Source organism: Dermacentor albipictus, chromosome 1 (genome assembly GCF_038994185.2).
Source record: "Dermacentor albipictus isolate Rhodes 1998 colony chromosome 1, USDA_Dalb.pri_finalv2, whole genome shotgun sequence".
NCBI classification, from domain to species: domain Eukaryota; kingdom Metazoa; phylum Arthropoda; class Arachnida; order Ixodida; family Ixodidae; genus Dermacentor; species Dermacentor albipictus.
In genome coordinates this window covers 301,680,293-301,700,808 of record NC_091821.1, presented here as the reverse complement: position 1 = coordinate 301,700,808, position 20,516 = coordinate 301,680,293, and the positions used below count along the sequence as shown (strand labels likewise).

The window sequence follows — 20,516 nt, the reverse complement described above, 5'->3', positions numbered from 1 at the left end:
AACATAACTTGAAGTCCATGCTTGACCTGATCTAAATGACGCAAGTCGTGAACGCACCAAAAGAAAGGCAGTGAGCGTCTTGGCGACGTTCGCACCAGGCGTCGTTCATATAAAGTCAAGCATGAGATTTGTATTAAGATAAATTTCTGAATACGGGGTTTAGTCATCTACTTCTCACAGAAAATGTCGAAGAAACGCCCGCCAAAACCAGGCACATTCGTAAACTTAACTAGGCAATACGAAGCTCCATACAAAAAGAGTGGTATTAAAAACTTTCAGTATTTTACTTTACTCCAAAACGGTTGCGCTCTCGTGGATTCAATGCACAGAGATAGTGCAGCGTTAGCCAAAAAGCATGAATTTCCGAACTCCATGCCAAAATAAGCTTGTAAAATAAGCTTATTTAGGTGCTAGAATCCAGGGTTTGTAGCGATCCTTGAAAACCCTTTATTTCTAAAATGCCATTTTCAAGGCATTGAAAACCCTAGAATTTTTAGAAGTACTGGAAAGTCCTTAAATTTGTACACTTGGCTAGACTTAGCAGACATTGCCAAGAGTTTTTTTTTTCCTTCTGCGACACTCTCGCATGTCACAGAGAATTGTTTGTGGAGGTAATCGAAGGAAAGCGACATCCTTAATGTTGAAATTACAAAGGAGGTGCAGATACCAGTTTTATGCACATGGAACCGGCGACAAATGTACTTGGAGGAGCAGAAGCAGGAAGCTCAACAGTTGAGGCATTCGAAGAGAAGCCGTGAAGAGTGAATCGAGAGCTACAGACACAATAAAAAAAAATTAGAAATGACTATTGCTTATTTGATGGTGAAAAGCTGGGGCAACAGGTGATGTCACATACACTGTCAAACCAAACAGTATTCAAAAACTGCAAATGTTGCAGGTCCAAGTAGTTAATTGTGCTATTGCAGAAAAACTTTGAGCGCTTTCTTGAAATGCTTCCTTGTGTGCGTTTAGTGATGGGCGGTGAAAGGCAAATTAGCAGTCTTTCAAATGTTTGAAATCAGTGAAATGCGATTTGTTTTGTATTCTTTTGTTTGCATTAATGTTAACGATTTTGTTGAACAAGTTATTGCCTGTCCAAACTACTAAAAAAATCGCATGAGGTCCTTGAAGTTACTGTGTCGGGGCCTCGAAAGTTCTTGAAAACCATTGCATTTTTTTCTTCAATATTGCTACGAGCCCAGTAGAACAACTGTCATGGAGTAAAAACCTTGGCTGAACAGGGGCTTATACGAAGAGCACAGAAAGACTAGAAATGCAGTAGTAGGCATGGAGGGCCCTGAAAAAAATGTGCCACATCTGCTCGTCTGCCTTATGTTTCTGCATTGACCGTCACATTTTTAATAGAAGTGCACTTACTGTTCTACTCCAATAAACGCAACATTACCAACTCCAGTGTGGGGCAGTCCTTCAGCCAGTGCAGAACTCTTTCTGTACATCCCTGTCAGCTCTGTCATTTTTCCAGCATTGTAGTACAAGATTTGTTAAACTGGTTTCGCAGAATATGAGCAGTATACTCTTAAGTTAGCTGTTTATTTGTATGCACAAGTTCAAGTCCTCAGTTTGGTTGCATGACAAATTGCCACACCTCAATAGATACAAGAAAAAACGTTATTAGAGTTTAATAAAATCCAAACAGTAATGATCACAACAATATAATGACATACATTTCTTTTGGTACGTATATAGCCCATGTCTTGGCACTGTATAAATTCAACTATACATCGCAAGTACTGTGTCCTGACCGCTATTATTCACATGTGTAAAACCATCACAGCAATTCTTCAACAAATATCACAGTGATTAGTGACATACACTTTGTAACTGCTTTACATGAACATAATGTATACAAATGGTCCCTGTGTATCTACACATGACTAGTGCCACCCGAGTACTATTACTCACAGGTGTAAAACCAACAAAGCAGTTCTTTAAAAATATCACAGCGCTTAGTGACGTACATGCTGTAACTCCCTTGTAAAAGCTTAATACAAGCACGTGAGCACACAGAAAGCTAGCAGTGGGCCTACAAGGAAATACCACCGCCTCAATACAAATTCACAAGTGTAAAACCAACCAAGCAGTTCTTTAAAGAATATCGCGATGCTTAGTGACATACATTTTGTAACTAGCTTATATAAGCTTTATACAAACATGAGAACATACACAAAGCTATCGGTGCACCTACATAGAAGTGCGGCCATCTGAACACTAATATTTTCAAGTGTAAGCTCAACAGAACAGTTCGTTATAGTGACACCCATTTTGTAACTGCCTTATACAAGCTTAGTGCAAGCACAAGAATGCGGAAAAAAATTAATTGAAAACTTGCTCTATGAATACACAAACAGATCAACACAAATGGTAAACACCGCTTTGAAGACACGTGACCGTGACAAAGCGCAGTGCTGTGCTGGTTGAAACTGCCGTCCACAAATGTATTGAGCAATGCTTAAACCACACGCAATAAAGTGCTCAAAGACTGCGTCTCTAACGTACCTATTTTAATTCACATTTCTTGAATATAGGGCTCTCTTGCAGATAAGGCATCAGATCCAACTGACCTGATTTTACACCAGCTAAATGCATACAATGCACTCAGATATAACTGGTAGTAATAATTATAAAAGGCATCTAAAAACCTGATAGTATGATGAAGATGCATGACTAGAAAAGTTCTGTCCCCCTCGTACTTGTTAAAAACGGTGTAAGTACGACACATGTTCTTTTTATCCACAATTTTTGCATTAATGGACACCCGGGAACCTCGAGCCCACAAAAAAAAGAAGATACTGCTGTGTTAATGGTGTTATGAACAATTTTTTGTGAAAGCTTTTTACCGACAAGTTGCAGTCTCGTTTCTGGAGGTTGAGCTGTATCATGCAAAATAACATGGAAAGTGGTCACATGGGAGCATGACACTATGCCATAATGTTCGTTTCAGTTGACTCTCTTGCCCTACAAGTCACTGCTCACTGTGACCAGTGCTGGAACAGCAGTGCCTATGTGATTTTCATCACACTTCTGTCCTATGCCATCCTTACCAGAGTTGGCGGCACATAGATACCCAAATTTCGATAGTTTTGCTTTCTCAGGTGGTTGTTTTTGATTTGCTCAATATCAGTTGGCACTTCAGCTGCATCAAACGTCTATTTTACCTCTTCAATAACAACATAAAAAACTATCTTATGACACGTGTGTTGTCCTTCTAGTTGCCTACAAAGACTAATTCATCTAGCAACAACACTGACAGTCTCTACTATCAGAAGAGGTGAAGGGGAAGAGGTGTGTCCCACCATGTGTTCCACATTGTTGTCGCTATGTGGGCTGGCTGGGGAGGCAACAACTGTAATATGTTTGCATATCTTAAAGTGATGCTTGTACTGTGTTATAACACTTAACCTAGTCTTGCACTTGCTGCACAAGAACAGTGGCTCACAGTCGTGGTGAAAGGCTTTTGTATGTTGAGCAAAGGAGTTGTATGCACTACAAAAAAGTCACAGTGATAGCACACATGTTGCTCTACAAGGCCTGGTGCGGTTCCTTCTGACACTGCTGCTGATGCCGACACACTGCTGCTTGCCTCGTACACTGTTGCAGCTGCAGTAGACATGGCCGTCTCTGTATCTATTGCTGCCGTGCCACCTGTCATGGTAACTTCAGGTGGTATCGGGCTCACTTCTGCAACAGAGATGTCGTTTGCTCCTTGAGGGCTCTCGTCATCAGGGCCAATAATTTCGTAGGCATTCTCTCCTGCATCGAAGAACCAATAAGAACAGCCTGAATTCATAAACATAGCTCTAAAAAGTACGGACATCAAAACTTAACCACAAGCTTTGCACATCAGTGACCAGGCTTAATGAATAATACTTGCAGGAGGAGTTACACAATTGTGTGTGTACATTACAGTTAAGCCTCATTAGAAGAGATACTCAAGAGGCACGGGAAACATGTCTCTTGAAACCAAAAATTTTAAAACACTGAGGAGCCAGACTAGATCACTTTATTATGCATCATCGCTAAAGTATGTTTAGATATATCTGAAGGAATAATTGCTCAGGGTGGCTTAAAGGGCCCCTAAACCACTTCTCGACATTTTTTGAACATTTCAAGTAAACACGCGCATCAAAATCAGAATGCCGCCACAATTGATGATGCCAAACGCCACAGTGCATAGCACTGTGGGAGCACCACAATATGAAGAAAACGACCCCGTGCGCCTCTCTGGACCTATCCTGCACCCCCCAGTTTGTCCTGACATCACCAGGCTGTCTCTGATGATGTCACCAGTTTCCGGTGCTGTCCGACTGCCGGCAAGGCCTGCAAGCAAATACACACTGCTTCTTCCTCGTCGCGTTGCTCGCGATGCCATTGTGGGCAGCGAATGGGGGCAAAGAACAGAAACGCCAACAGAAGGGTCTCCCTATGAGGCTCTTTAACTAGAGTCACCATACAGTTCCATTGTATTGGCAAGGTCATTAGCGCCACCCCTCGCAGAACGACGGGCCTGCGCGGCAGCAACAGAGATCGTTGGTGATGGCCTGTCCCGTAACATTTGGAGGTGTACTAGGCGAGGAAAAGACGATACTGTCCAGATGGCGTGTACCAAATGAAAGAGTAAAATAAGCGGCGACTACTTTTCGATAATCAAACACATAGCTCCACTATTACTGCACCGTTTCGAAAAATTCTCGTGGCTACGTGTTCGTTGCCTTAACATGTACGACTGCAACACCGCAACTAAATTTCAACCTCGGTGGTTTAGGGGCCCTTTAAAGAAGACATTCACAGCTTTTTAGTGACTGTAGATTGTGTTAGCTTCCTTTCTAACTTCTGGAAGTTAAACACTTCACTTTGCAAGCCTTGTTGCTCGCAGTGCCTTTGAGGTGCTCTTAGACGCTCGTCAGCTTCAACTGTCGTCACTTTCTGCCCTGCACTGTCCTCGTTGCCCTCCTTTTCTAGTTCATGCTAAAGAGACATGCGCAATTGACTTGTGTGAGGATTGCGTGATCTTTACGCCCTTCGGAGCACACAAGGTGCATGAAGTGAATGTGTCTGGGTTGTGTCCCTTCGAAGTAGTGAATACTTAAAAAGCCGTTGGTAACAAAGGTGTCTCTTGTGTACAGTGTTGTTAACGTGGCAAACATCGGAAAACCAACCAAACCATTTTCAGATGTCTCTTACAACCAAGTGTATCTTGTAATGAGATTCTACTGTACTGAATATTTTTCATCTACGGATTACCTGCATGTACATATAGTCACAAAGACATGTTGTGTGGAATGGCGAATCAGGAAAAAGCTCGTACTCTTACTTTTTGTCCCTAACATAAGCAGCTGATAACGATATGATAAAAAGCAGGTAATGAGGCTAGCATGGAACATAATCCTTCAGCTCTAAACAGTTTTTTAGGCCCACATCATTCCCTCATAACATAAGGAAACAACTTGATTGCAGTAATGGCTGCATGTGATCTGAGTTGATTGAAACAAACAATACGTAAGGTTGCCCTGTATGTAATTTTATCAGAGTGCTTTTTAGATGTCCTGCTGGCGATCCTGGCTGCACGATGTTTCTCATGCTTTTTGGCACGATTCCTTTCTTTTCCACTCCACTCTTTTTTCTGGTTTTCTCCCCTTTCCCTTTCCCCTTGCGTAAAATAGCACACCTGAAGTATCACATCTGTTGAATTATTGTGTGTATCAAACCTGCTAACATGCGGGCTTCTCTGTGGTCTGTTTTGTATTTTTGCGCTGTATAAATCAATTCAAAATGAAATGTCCCTGCCTTTAGTTTAATTGTATGTGTGTGTGCGTATATATATATATATATATATATATATATATATATATATATATATATATATATATATATATATATATATATATATATATCATGTTTTGAAATATATGTACATTCAGGAGTGCCTGCATGCTCTTCTCCCCTGCTCCAGTGACGAAAAGGAGAGCCTTTTTATGTACCATAGTAAAACATTCACAGGCTTTCGCTGTGCCCATTACATCACTTATCCTATGGATCTGTCACAATACAGAGTAGCAGTGGTCCATAATACTAACCCATCCCAACATAACTATAAATTAGCACATACCGACATGCTGTGAAACAGCTGTTGCAAAGACGCTGGTGCTGGCAATTTCCGCAGCACTGCAGTGGTACAGCCGAGTGCCACCTGTATAGCGACAAATGCATATGCATGTTAGCAACTCACTAGTTGCTGATGGTTTCATAAGCTTTACACTACACAATAAAGTAATGTAGACAACTTTGTTCGAACAAATACACATAATTAGGACACCATTTAAAGACTAACACGATTAATTGCCCCCAATCTCTCACTCACTAAGAACTCACTGAAACATCGGTGGAGAGCTCAGATTAACACAGCCCATAAAGGACAAGCTCTCTTTGAGGAAAACAGCTACAACAGCGGTTAATTTTCTTGATCATTTGATGTGCTAGCTTTGATTTAAATGTCATGCAGTACTATAAAATATGAAGTGCCGCATTTCTAGCAGCAGAAGGCGTCGTCAGCCTCATGGTACAACTGATTCTTGCACTGTTTGTGTCAGTGAGCCGACACATACAAAGAAAACCGAATTCACGCATACATATACAGTGCCAAGTGCACTCCTCCTTCTGAAAACGCAGCCGCCAGTTCCAATGCTGCTGAAAGGAAAGGTTATATAGAGTGCGAGACTGCATGGAACTACCACTTATGACTAAGTGTATGATCTGCTGATTGGAGAGGTAGTCACATGCTATTTCTAGTCTCTTTTAGAAGCATTACTAAAGGATGAATTAAAATCTATTCATAAGTCATGAATTTCACGCATCCACAGTTTGGTTAAATAACTTGTGAGAAAAAGCCATGTTTACCTGGAATAGCAACCTTTTTTCCTACTGCAAAATTTTCCTTCGAATTAATGAAATAACTTTACAGCGTCATAATATATTGTGCTTCTCGCAACTAGCCGGCAGTAGCGAGTTACAGTGTTTATATCAGACTCATTGGGCGACAATACTGCCAAACACAAATACTTCACGAACATGAGAACACGTCCCTTGCAGAGAATAGCAACCATATATGCCTCTGTGAGACATGATCGCACCTTTGTGGTCAAAATGTACATTAGAACGACACCATCGTCTCAATAAAAAAAAAGCCTCAGTACAAGGCAGCAGCCAACTGCATAATGTGAAATTGCAACTGATGTCCACTTACTGGTGGCCTGTGTTCGAGTCACTTCTGGCAGTTGACTGGGTGCTGAGAAATGCACGTCCTGGGTTGTCCCTACAAAACATACAGGGTTATGTCAAATGTTGAAAATATTGTTGCGGGAAGAAAGCAGGCCCACGAGTGTAAAATAACTTATATTTACAAATGATGGATATGGCGTTCAGGCAACCGCCAGACTTCGTCTTTCTCTAGTCCAGTTCAACGTCTTCTTTCACTTCACCGTAACATCACCCTCCCGGTGGGGGAGCTCCGTCCCGGTGCAAGTTAAACAGCCTCACTTATTGGGGGGACATAGGGCTTGAGCCTGGTGACGTGAACAACATCACTGGTTAAGTTGGGAGGCACGGAAGGCTGACCGAGTGGGGCGATCTCGTAGGTCACGTCGGACAGTTGGCGTAAGATCTGGTACGGACCAGAAAAACGGGACAGTAATTTTTCCGACAAGCCGACACGACGTGAAGGCGTCCAGAGAAGGACAAGGGAACCAGGTGAAAAATGGTGGTCTCGGTGCCGAAGGTCGTAGCGTCGCTTTTGAGAAGCTTGCGAGACTGTGAGGCGATGACGGGCGACATCTCGGGCCTGGGCGGCTAAGTCAATAGCATCGCGAGCGTAAGCAGTGCTGGGTGACTGTACTGCGGAAGGTAGCAACGTGTCAAAAGGCAAGGTGGGGTCGCGGCCGTACAAAAGGAAAAATGGTGAAAATCCGGCAGTGTCGTGACGGGACGAGTTGTATGCGAAAGTGACGTATGGTAAAGCGACGTCCCAGTCGCGGTGATCGTTGGAAACGTACATGGCGAGCATTTCAGTGAGTGTGCGGTTGAGTCGCTCGGTGAGGCCGTTCGTTTGAGGGTGGTACGCGGTAGCAATCCGATGTTCTGTAGAACAGGAGCGGAGCAGATCATCAACGACCTTCGATAGAAAGTAGCGGCCGCGATCCGTCAGCAACTGGCGAGGGGCGCCGTGGTGCAGGATGACGTCTTTTAGTAAGAAGTCGGCGACATCTGTAGCGCAGCTGGTTGGCAGGGCTCGTGCGATGGCATATCTAGTGGCATAATCGGTTGCTACAGCAATCCATTTGTTTCCTTTGATGGAAATTGGAAACGGACCAAGGAGGTCGAGGCCCACACGGAAGAAGGGCTCTGTAGGTATATCAATGGGTTGAAGCAAACCAGCGGGAGGCATAGCAGGCGTCTTCCGGCGCTGACACAGGTCGCAAGAAGCGACATAACGGCGCACAGAGCGATAAATGCCAGGCCAGAAGAAGCGGCGCCGCAGGTGGTCGTAAGTACGAGTGACGCCCAGATGTCCAGCAGTAGGAGCGTCATGAAGTTGCTGGAGCACGGTGAGTCGAAGTTGCTTGGGGACGACTAGGAGGAGCTCCGGGCCGTCAGGACGAACGCTACGACGGTATAAAGTTCCATCGCGCAAGGTGAACATCCGAAGGGACGGGTCATTGGGCGAGGAGCTTAGGCGTTCCATAAGTGTTCGAAGAACAGGATCCTTGCGCTGCTCGTCGCCAATGTGGAGGAAGCCTGAGAGGGACAGAATACTGATGTCCGAGTCTGCATCGGTATCGTCCGGTTGATCCACGGGATTGCGGGACAGGCAGTCAGCGTCTTTATGCAGGCGTCCTGACATATATAATAGAAAATGTATATTCTTGTAGGCGCAATGCCCAACGTGCAAGTCGTCCAGTTGGGTCCTTCAAAGAGGAGAGCCAGCAGAGGGCGTGATGGTCGGTGACAACGCAGAAGCTCCGACCGAAAAGGTACGGGCGAAATTTCGCGACCGCCCATACGAGCGCGAGACATTCTCTCTCAGTAATGGAGTAATTTCGCTCGGGCGTGGAAAGGCGGCGGCTAGCGTAAGCGATGACACGGTCTTGGCCCTGTTGACGCTGAGCGAGGACAGCGCCGATGCCATGACCACTCGCGTCAGTTCGTACTTCAGTGGGCGCAGAAGGGTCAAAGTGGGAGAGAATCGGGGAAGTGGTAAGCCGCTCAATCAGGGTAGAGAAGGCTTTCTCCTGTAGCGGTCCCCAAGAGAAAGAGGCGTCTTTGTTAAGAAGGTCAGTGAGAGGGTGAGCGATGTCCGCAAAATTTTTCACAAATCGCCGAAAATAAGAGCATAAGCCCAGAAAACTACGGACATCGTTCGTTGAACAAGGTACAGGAAAATTTCGCACGGCGTGAACTTTCTGTGGATCAGGTTGGATTCCGGCGGCGTTGACGAGATGACCAAGCATGTTAATTTCACGGCGACCGAAATGGCACTTGGAGGAGTTTAGCTGAAGGCCAGCCCTGCGAAACACGGAGAGTATGGTTGTGAGGCGCCGCAGGTGGCTCTCGAAGTTCGGGGAAAACACAATCACATCGTCGAGGTAACACAGGCATGTAGACCACTTCAAGCCGCGCAAGAGAGAGTCCATCATGCGCTCGAATGTAGCTGGTGCATTGCATAATCCAAAGGGCATGACTTTAAATTGGTACAGACCGTCCGGTGTGACAAAGGCGGTTTTCTCGCGGTCCATCTCATCGACGCTAATCTGCCAATAGCCGGAGCGGAGGTCAATTGATGAAAAGTATTGGGATCCGTGAAGGCAGTCAAGAGCGTCATCAATGCGAGGCAAGGGATAAACATCCTTCTTTGTTATCAGGTTGAGGTGACGGTAGTCAACGCAGAAGCCACGAGTTATCTTTTTTCTTTACTAAGACAACCGGTGATGCCCACGGGCTACTGGAGGGTTCAATGATGTCCTTGTCCATCATCCTGTCTACTTCTTTCTGTATGATGGCCCTTTCTGTTGCCGAGACACGATATGGCCGCCTATGAATGGGGCTGGCGTCACCGGTGTTGATGCGATGCGTGACAACAGATGTCTGGCCAAGTGGACGGTCGTCCAAATCAAAGATGTCCCGATAAGATGACAGGAGATGACGAAGAGCTGTTGTTTGCTCGGAAGGAAGGTCGGGGGCGATCATCTTAGAAACATCGTCCGCAGGCGTCGAGTACGAAGGAGTGGATGACAAAGGTCCGTTCGTACTGAGGAAGGATTCAGAGGTCAAAAAAGAAATCTGAAATTCTTCCAAAGGAGTGATATGCGCTATGGCGATACCGTGTGGCAAAACATGTGACGAGAACCCAAAATTGAGGATGGGCACGCGAGCGCAGTTTTCGCGGATCCGAATTAAGGTGCTCGGTAGGGCAATATTACGCGACAAAACCACGTCAGTAAGCGGCGACAGGACGTACTCGCCATCAGGTACGGGAGGACAGGGCGTCAGCAGGACATTTGTAGCAGCCTGTGGAGACAGCCTTGCAAATTCAGCAGCACATAAGCGGTGTGGAGCACAAGTGGTTGCGTCGGCAGGAAGCGGCAGGTCCAACTGTACAACACCTGCGGAGCAGTCAATTTGGGCAGAGTGTTTCGAAAGGAAGTCGAGGCCGAGAATTAGGTCATGTGGGCAGTGTTCAAGGACGATAAATAGAACAACGGTATAATGGCCCCCAATGGTCACACGTGCTGTGCACATTCCAAGGACAGGTGACGTACTCCCATCGGCGACTCGCACGGTGCACGGTATGGCGGGGGTCAGAACCTTTTTGAGCCTGCTGCGGAGAGCAGCGCTCATAACTGAAAGCTGCGCTCCTGTATCAACGAGAGATCTAACAGGAACGCCATCGACTTCAATGTCCAGCAGGTTTCCACATGTAGGCAGGGTCAATAGAGGATTTGTGGGCCGGGTCGGAGTTGCAGCTTCACCTCCGGGAGCTGCACCGCCTAGTTTCCCGAAGCGAAGCGACCGGTTGCAGAAGGGGACGAAGAGCGGTGAACGAGAGGCGAACGGGACCTACGACCTTGCGGAGACGGGGAGCGGCTGGATCTTGGTGGAGCACTGTCGGCGTTGATGTTCCTAGTCGGCGTATAGGGCGAGCAAGTGCGATTGTCGGGTACTTGGCTGTAGTGACTCGGAGACGACCACCGAGGAGGCGACGACCAGTGGTTGCGGCAATGACGGGCGATGTGTCCAATACCGGAACAATTAAAACAGATGGGTTTATCATCCGCTGTGCGCCATTCAGCTGGGTTGCGACGGAGTGGTGGAAAGCTTTGCGTCCGGGAGCGAGCGGTCGGAGAAATTTGGTAGGTGTTGGTATGGCGGACTGAGCAGAGAGATGGAATGCCCAAACTTGCTATTTCCTCCCGAACGACCGCTTGTATAAGGGAGATAGCGGGTACGCTTTCCCGACAGTCTGAACGAACGGGAGCCGGGGCCATGGCCTCAAGCTCACGGCGAACGATGCGCGTTATTTCTTCCGGTCCTGCGGGCTGAACGAACCGCGGCGGGTCTTCGCAAGAAGATGTCGCGGCGGTATTGGGCAACCGGTCGAAAGTTTGAGTGACGCGGCGGCCCTTCGCTTGTTCGAAGCGCCGACACTCCTTAATAATTGCATCCACAGTGGCACAATCCTTACACATCAAGAGATTGAAGGCATCGTCTGCAATACCTTTCAATATATGGCCAATCTTGTCTGCCTCGGTCATGTTGTCATCAGCCTTGCGACAGAGGGCCAGCACATCCTGTATGTACACGACATAGGATTCTGTGGACGTCTGAGCACGGCACGCAAGTTCTTTTTTAGCTGCCAGCTGACGACCGACAGGTCTGCCGAACAGGTCTCGCATTTTTTCTTTGCAAACATCCCAGCTCGTTAGGTCAGCTTCATGTGTGTCATACCATTGCTTCGCAGTTCCCTTCAGATAAAATATTACGTTTGCAAGCATCATTGTAGGATCCCACCTGTTGTTGTCGCACACTCGCTCGTACATCGTAAGCCAGTCCTCGACGTCGACGTTGTCCGTGCCACAAAATGTTCCCGGGTCCCGTGGGTGAGTGAGGATGACCGTGGGCACGGGCTGCCGAGGCGTTGTCGCTTGTGTCGGTTGATTGGCCATTGTGGCAGCAGGTAGATGACGTCCGCTGCGAAGTTCCGTGGTGGTACCCCGCACCTTCCACCAAAATGTTGCGGGAAGAAAGCAGGCCCACGAGTGTAAAATAACTTATATTTACAAATGATGGATATGGCGTTCAGGCAACCGCCAGACTTCGTCTTTCTCTAGTCCAATTCAACGTCTTCTTTCACTTCACCGTAACAATATATATACACCGGCATTTCATAAGTTGCAAAACAAATGAGTAAACTAATAAACAACTGTAATGTAAACAGAGTACACATGATAAGATAGGCTGTCAACTAGTAATGCATTACGCGAAAAACCTAATGCATAGGAAAGACTATATGTATACACACGAAGCTGACATACAATTTAATTCGCTCTAGGTTTTTTCGTGCAGTATATTCAAATTATTATGTCTTGTGGTTAGAGCAAAATTAGTGTAAATTACGCACTAAATTATGTACCCTGGAAAACTTTTCTTCAATATGCACCTGTGCGCGCTTCAATGAGTAGCGTTGTAAAATTTACGTACATGGCATTTAACATAGTTGCTGAACACGGATTTCCTTTGCCCTGTGTCGTGTACAGTGAGCTACATATATCTGCCCCCCCCCTTTTTTGTACTAGCCATACTGCGTGCCATTGCACCTATACGCACGTCAATAAACCTCACGACACAGAAATAAAAAAAAAGCGCCAATCACCCATGCCTGCATGTTGTAGTGGGCCTAACCTAAGCAAGCATGGGCTGTTGCTTTTTATAGTAAACACAGGCACCCTGCTCATTGCAAGTATGTATCATGTCACTAAGCAAATATGCAATTTCATTGTACCACTATTTTTTTATCACATGGATGTATCTGTTGAGAGGCAAGACCAAAAGCAGTCACTTTTCAGAACTAATCAGCTTTTTTAAAACACATTTCTAACTTTTCAATGACACTTGCTGCTATGTGTTTGTCTCCAGAGAGCATACTTGATTTGACTTTCCAATCGGAGACATTACATAAGTATACCATGTTAAGATGACTGCCTGGAGCACGTGAGAGTTTCCATCTTGGTGTAACATACTGTATCTTGATTTTGTTTACATTTGGTCAAATGGTACACCAAATATACCCACATGCTAGTTTTCTTGCCCAAATTGCATGCCAATGTATTTAGATTTTTTGGCATTGGCTCCTCTGCACTACGTGAAGTCGCGCTGCACTGGCTCTTTCACATCCTCGTGTCCTTGCAGCTGCCGTCTTGCGTTATATAAAGCGGGTGCCTGAAAAATATCGTATGCAAAAGTCAACACAAGGGCATGGTGTAAAACAACATCAAGACAGTCAAGGCCATGGCAATAAAAGAAAGTCTTAGCTCTTAGTCTTCTAAGTGAAATGCATGCAAAACATCCAAATGACTGCAACAGTCAACTGCTAAATTAATTTCAATTTTAGATTTACACAAAAAAGAAATAACGGACAGTTCATTCTCATTCAGCACGAATGTTATAATACTCCTGCTAATGAATAGAATATTGGTCATTTTCAGACATCATAGGTCTGTCATGAGTCTGGTGTATCGCAAACACCACTTGTAACACATCCTAAGCACGTGCCCAGTGTGCCCCCCGCACCATCCCTGGTTGTGCCATTGCTGAAGCCATAATTTAAGGATTATAGCTGCAAACATGATGCTCAGTAGGGATGAAAATATTGTCCTTCAATTCAATGGATATATTTTATTTATTTATTTATTTATTTATTGTACATACTTTCAAGGCCGGCAGGCACAACAGAAAGGAGTGGTGGAGTACATTATTTGCAGAACGAAAATAAAAAATAATGAGGGAACTATAAGGCACTTTGAACAGCAAGCTTGAAATTGGTGCTGTCACAAATGGTGACTAAGGAGGCGGGAAGGCGGTTCCATGCAGTGGCGGTTCTTGGTAAGAATGAAGAATGGTATAAATTAGTGCGGCAAGTTGGCACTTCAACTTTGTATTGATGATCGATGCGAGATGAAATGTAACTGGGTCTGGCGAAGAGATTTTCTTTCAGGAAAGGATTGAGGTAGTATATTTTATGAAAAAGACAAAGGCGAGAATGCTTGCGACGTAGTGAAAGGTCAGGTAGATCTAATGTTTGTTTCATGGATGTTACGCTAGAATGACGTGAATAACTAGACAGGATAAAGCGCGCTGCACGGTTCTGAATGCTTTCAAGTGAATTAATGAGATTGGAATGAGCAGGGTCCCATATGGCACACGCATATTCTAATTTTGGACGGACGAGCGTTTTGAACATGGTAAGCTTTAGTGAGGTCGGAGCGGATGCAAAGTTTCGTCTTAGATAACCTAATGTTCGGTTAGTATTGTTAATGATATATTCAACATGCATGTTCCACGAAAGATTGCTAGTAATATGCAGGCCAAGATACTTATAAGAGTTAACAACCGACAGGACAGTACCATTAATAGAATAGGGGGACGGATCAGAAGGGGTAGAGCGGCAGGAGACACGCATATGTTTGCATTTATTTGTGTTAAGCTGCATTTGCCATTTATTACACCAATTTGATACACTAACCAGATCATCTTGAAGCTTACTGGAATCATTAAGGTTAGTTATTTTGTGGTAGATGACGCAGTCGTCCGCGAACAGCCTAATGATTGAGTTAGAGATACAGTCAGGAAGGTCATTAATATAGATGAGAAAAAGCAGGGGCCCCAGTACGGACCCTTGCGGTACACCGGAGGTAACTGAACAAGGTCTAGAGGTATAATCATTAGCGGTTACATACTGGGTCCTGTTAGAGAGAAAATCCTTAATCCATGCAAATACGTTTGGGTCAATATTAAGAAGAGAAAGTTTGAAAATAAGTAAATCATGAGGAACAGAATCAAAAGCTCGCGAGAAGTCCAGAAATACACAGTCAGTATCAAGTTGCTGATCTACATTAATAAACAAGTCATTGGTAAAGGACAAGAGTTGGGTTTCGCAGGAAAAGAATTTTCTAAATCCATGTTGTGCGTTGTTAAAGAAAGAATTCATCTCGAGGAAATTAATGAGGTGTGAATAAATTATGTGCTCTAATATTTTACTTGGAATGCATGTCAATGAAATTGGTCGATAATTATTGGAGGAATGAGTGTCACCTGATTTATGGACCGGAACCACCTTTCCCACCTTCCAGTCTTTGGGCAGGGTAGAAAGCTGTAGGGACTGGTCAAAAATCTTCGATAAAATAACACTTGAAAAAACTTCAGTACACTTTAGCATTTTTGAATTAATGAGGTTGGGACCACAGGATGAAGAAATTTTTTGATTTCTGATAAGTTTGCCGATGCCAATCCAGTCAAGCGAGATAGGATCCATAGGCGGAAAACTTGGGGACGATAAGAATGGAAATTTTGGATGTACTGATCGCTGAAAAAATGACGAGAAGGTATTATTCAGAATTTCGCAGCACTCGTGAGTTGGAACTGGCACGTCTGATTGGATTAATTGAAGAACATTCTTTTTAGTACCTGCAACAATAGACCAAAACTTCCGTGGGTTAGAAACCAGAAACGAGGGCAGAGTATTATTTAGGAATGTGTTTTTGGCACTGGCTGTTGCCAAACAATATTCACTGGCAATGCAGTGATATCGAGACCAATGATCAGGATGATTTGTAGCTTTAGCGCGGCGAAACACCCGTTTTTTTTTGTTGCGCAGGCGCTTTAGTGCATTATTAAACCATGGTGATCGGGGGTTAGAAGGCACTCTTCTTTTAGGTACGTAGCGGTCAATTATCGATAGAAGTTTGTTTTTATAGAGAGACCAGTTTTCATCAACTGTTCGTTGCGAAAAGTTCATTAAGTAGTTCATAATGAAAGACTCAAATTCGGCTGTTATTGACGAGGCATCAGCTCTGTTGTAATCTAGTATAATCTTCGAGCTTTTTTTAGTAGTAACATGCGCGTTATGAGTGAAATGGATCATTACATGGTCGCTTATACCTTGCAGGAACGTTAGAGGTGAAACTAAGTTGGGGGCAGTGGTAAGAATGAGATCCAGGATATTGGCAGAAGTCAGTGTAGTGCGCGTGGGGTAGTGCACAAGTTGAATAAGGTTAAAATCGCGGCACAGGTCCAAAAATTCTAAAAATTGAGGACAACTCTGTTTCACAACTACGTCATCCTTCGACCACACAACATTGGGAAAATTAAAGTCCCCTAGTACAAACAAGGGTGATGTGGGGTATCTAACAATGAGGTTATTAATCACATCATGAAGTTCATGGCAAAACGAAATAGGGGCAGTGGGTGGTCTATAACAGGCACAGAAAATAAACTCGCGATTGGAAATGACAACCCGTACACACACAAGTTCTAATGACGATGTAATCGGAATGATGTGAGAAACAAGAGTATCTTTGACACCGATAAGAACTCCCCCTCCTGATCGAATGTCGCGGTCATATCGGTATAAACTGTAAGTGTTGTCGCAATCCAGTATTTCACTGCTGCTTATTTTTGCTGACAGCCACGTTTCCGTAATGATAACAATGTCAGCAGAACAGGAATCAATGGTTGATGATAAAGCTATGCGTTTGTTGAGTACACTTCGTGCATTAGTGAATAGTATTGATAGGCTTTTGACGTTTTGGTGTACGGCAGATAGCTATGACGAATCATTCCCCTGGGCGGCAGCGGACTCAGGTACGGCGGCTGGCACGTGTGAAGGGGGATACATTTCACAGATGCTATCGGTGGCTGCGCAGTAAACGTATGTTTTTTTGTTAATGATTAGTTTATTATAACGAAGTGTAAAATTCTGTTTGCTGGCATTTCCGAAGTCTATAAGTCTCTTACGCAATCGCCTGGTATTTTTGCAGAAATCCTCACCTACAGATACACCAGAGCCCTTTAGCTTTGCCCTCAAGGAAAGGATGCGTTCTTTAATCTTAAATGCCGAGAACATAACAATTATGGGGCGGTTTTTATTCGCAGAAAACGACCCCAATCGGTGCGCTCTAGATACAGCCGTGTGGATATATGGATGTGCCTATAAAAAAGGGCAACAAGGCTTGTTATGGCAAGCTTACCCACATTTCAATACTAACAAGAAAGTTCACTGCGGCCTGCATCTAAGCTTACTAAAAGGCGTGAACTTATTTTCATGTGTGAGGTGCGCAATGGAGTTCATTTTTGACAGACCCAACTATTGCTGCAGTTTGAAATCTAGCAATTTAGATTCTTTAAGACATGTAAAAGTTGCAGTTAAACCGCAGTTATTGGTTTATTACACCAACCTATTGTTCTGTGTACGACAGACTGGTAACACGGAATTAAAGCAACATTTTATTTTGATATTTTATTTCTCTACTAAAAATCTTCGAGCGATAAACACATTTTGATCTGCCATGCAATAGCAAAATGCACACATTACGCTTGTAACCCCCAGAGGAAGGCTGATTTAGCTATTCAAATGACATAACTCTGACACGCCAACTCATATTAGCAAATGCACAGGCATGTGCAAAACAATAAGCGTATGCAAAGCGCCCTTGCAATTGTAATTCCACACAGCAGCCGTTATATTCGATGCCGATGCATAACTAGCTGCTCGACAATTCACCGAGTTCGTAGACATAAGCATCCTTTCAGTTTCGCACCGTGCACGAAAACCGCAACAGGAGACAAAACCAGACCTACCTATAATCACACCATTTCAATACATGAGCAAAAATAGTTCAGTCTAAGGGATAAACACTGTGAGAGCGATTTAGTGCGCGACGGCGACGAGCGACGGCTTCGAGCGACAAAACGGGCCGTCGCTTGAACAGATGGCTCGGTTCTGGAAATCTATAAATCGTCGCTCGTCACCCGAAAGTGCTATGAGCGACTAGCCAATAGCGCGAAGCCGGAACTGGATGTACGTACGTACAGTCGACCAAAAAAGTTTACGGACCACGGGGTCTCAGAAAATGCTAAATATACGAGCTGCCTTTAAAAGTAGCCAGTAAAACCGTACATCACAATGTTGTTCGTATATACCAGTAAATGCTGGAAATGGGAATATCAGGCTGCATTTGGAGGCTGCGGAGATATTCCGCTTTTTGTCAGGTCTCTTGGTCCGTAAACTTTTTTGGTCGACTGTACATCGCTCAAATACTACCGATTGTCGCGCGGAACGAGCAAATGATTCAATTTTTATGCGTGCAAGGATGAGAACCTACGGCAAGACCTCCGGAAATATTTTATGCTACTTTTTATAGTAAAATACATCAACGTAAATTACTAAAGCACGCGTCACGCGTGATTGCAGCCCTCACGCCGGCAACACCGGGGAGGCGTCGCTCAATATCGTCGCTCGCACGGAGTACGACTTGTAGGCGACGAGCGATCGCGACAGCCATCTCCATCGCGTCGCTTGTAGCTGCCGCGCGCAAGATCGCTTATAGGGGGTTTATACTTTTTTCAGCATAAAACATGGGTTCCTCATGCGTTTTCAGTAAGTTCAAGATAACGCGCCCAACTGAGCTCTTGCAGCATGCAGCTGAATGCCTGCGGCAAAGTTTCTAACTAGCACTGGTGCTGCACGTAACTTCAGTGGCCGCAGATTCCCCCTGCGCGAGACACCGTCAAGCGCGCGGTTTACTTATAAAAAAACCATGCTGCCAGCAAAATGACGCCTTCTGTTATGTGATTCCTTAGTTCAACAGCGTTCCGTACACAGTAGACTGCCAAACTGAATAAATTCAAACACACAAAACGCACGCTAATCACGCTCCGCATAGGCTCGGAATCACGGGCTGGTGAACGAACCATTTTGAGCGTCCTCTCGCCTGGCGTCTTATTGAACATACCATAGTTCTGGCAGCGTTTGCGATCTTTAAAGCTCTTACGGACAACAGCAAAGTGATAAAATCACATGCAGTTATCGCGACGACTGGCTTTTTCGATTGATATCGAGAGACACAGCGCGTATGCCTAGTCCTTTGTCAATCGCGTCGGCTAAGCGCAGCGACGACTTCCTGGCGATAGCATGACATATACGGAGAATGTGCACCTAAGTTAGAATTCACTTACCGTGGAGGATTTGCTGTTATATCCAAGGCATGACGAACGACTGTCGTGTTTTCGTGGCGACGCGAGATGGCTGCCACACGATCTCCCTTGGCTGGCCTTCGCAGCTGCTGTGCTGCGGATCACCTTTCTCCGGTGCTGTGTTGTTCCGCGATCTTGAGCGCGCGCGCACGCGCGCGGTGCAGAAACTCCGAGTGAAAAAGCAGAGCGCTCGCTACGCGTTCCTTTTAACTGCGGCGGCCGGTTCTCTTAAAAGCAAAACGATGTGTTCTTTGCTCAGCGAGCATGAATGAAACGTTGCCATGTTCGGGGCCAGCCACCTACAGTTGAAGCAGAAGATAACGCTACGTTTTGTTCTCTATTGCCGCAAGAGTAGAACGGGCATTCTACTCTCTCTCTGAAGGGGAGAGTGAAAAGCACATTTCACTCTCTCCTTGGTGACAGAGTGAACAATGCATTTCACTCTCCTCGACATTTTGCGAGAGTAAAACGACGCTTTAAAGAGTGAACCGGCCACTTCACTCCTGCGATACCCTTCCTAGTTTTTAGAGTGTACCATGAATTTTCACAGTAACCAACGCTGTTGTAACGCGCAAAATTGTGCATATGTGTGTGACCTGCTGTCAAACCTGTCGTTCGTGGGGGCTGAGACCTTTGTCAGGCTTTATGGCTTTAGTCTCAGTCTACCCTCGTTTCAATGAACGAAAAATAAAATTCAATTCAATTGAATTTAGTTCATCATTTATTGCACCCTTAAACTCTGCAAGACAATTGCATGAGGGGGGAGGGGGGCATGCATATGCAAAATCCAACAAGCAATACTAACAACAATCGAAAGCAAAGGGCACAAATGTAAAACAGGCATCTTCCCTGATGATTCGAATGTGTAAACATTCTTTGTATTAATATCTATTAAGGCGGAAGCCTTTAATGGCTCATTGTCAAGGTAATCTGCTGTTAGCAGAAACTGTCACAGCTTTCCGGTCTCCTGATTGGTCTCCTCTGTGTCGTGACGTCACTGTCGCTAGGCGCAGGTGTGCGCCTCCTGATTGGCTCGTGTGCGCGACGTCCCTGTCGTCAAGTGCGGGTGTCGGGTTGGTTCGGTGCCGCGCGGAATGACTCATCACATCGGCACGTGTGGCGGCCGTGTGTTCGACGGGGCGCCCTGACGTCTCTTTTGTCCGGCGCTTGAGGTGGCCTCCCGACTGACGCACGCCTCC

General features: G+C 45.1%; 1 protein-coding gene and 1 long non-coding RNA gene across 11 annotated transcripts in view; one reads left to right on the top strand and one right to left on the bottom strand.

Annotated features, from left to right (window-relative positions):
- Window positions 1-20,516, top strand: part of LOC135920875 (retinol dehydrogenase 12-like) — a 361,370-nt gene that overhangs the window by 195,557 nt on the left and 145,297 nt on the right. The gene's annotated exons all lie outside the window — the stretch shown is intronic.
- On the bottom strand, window positions 1,618-8,206 carry LOC135920893 (uncharacterized). Its single transcript, XR_010570351.2, has 3 exons — window positions 7,262-8,206; window positions 6,128-6,208; window positions 1,618-3,771 (listed from the first exon to the last, which is right to left on the bottom strand). It is a non-coding gene; the product is annotated as an uncharacterized lncRNA (long non-coding RNA).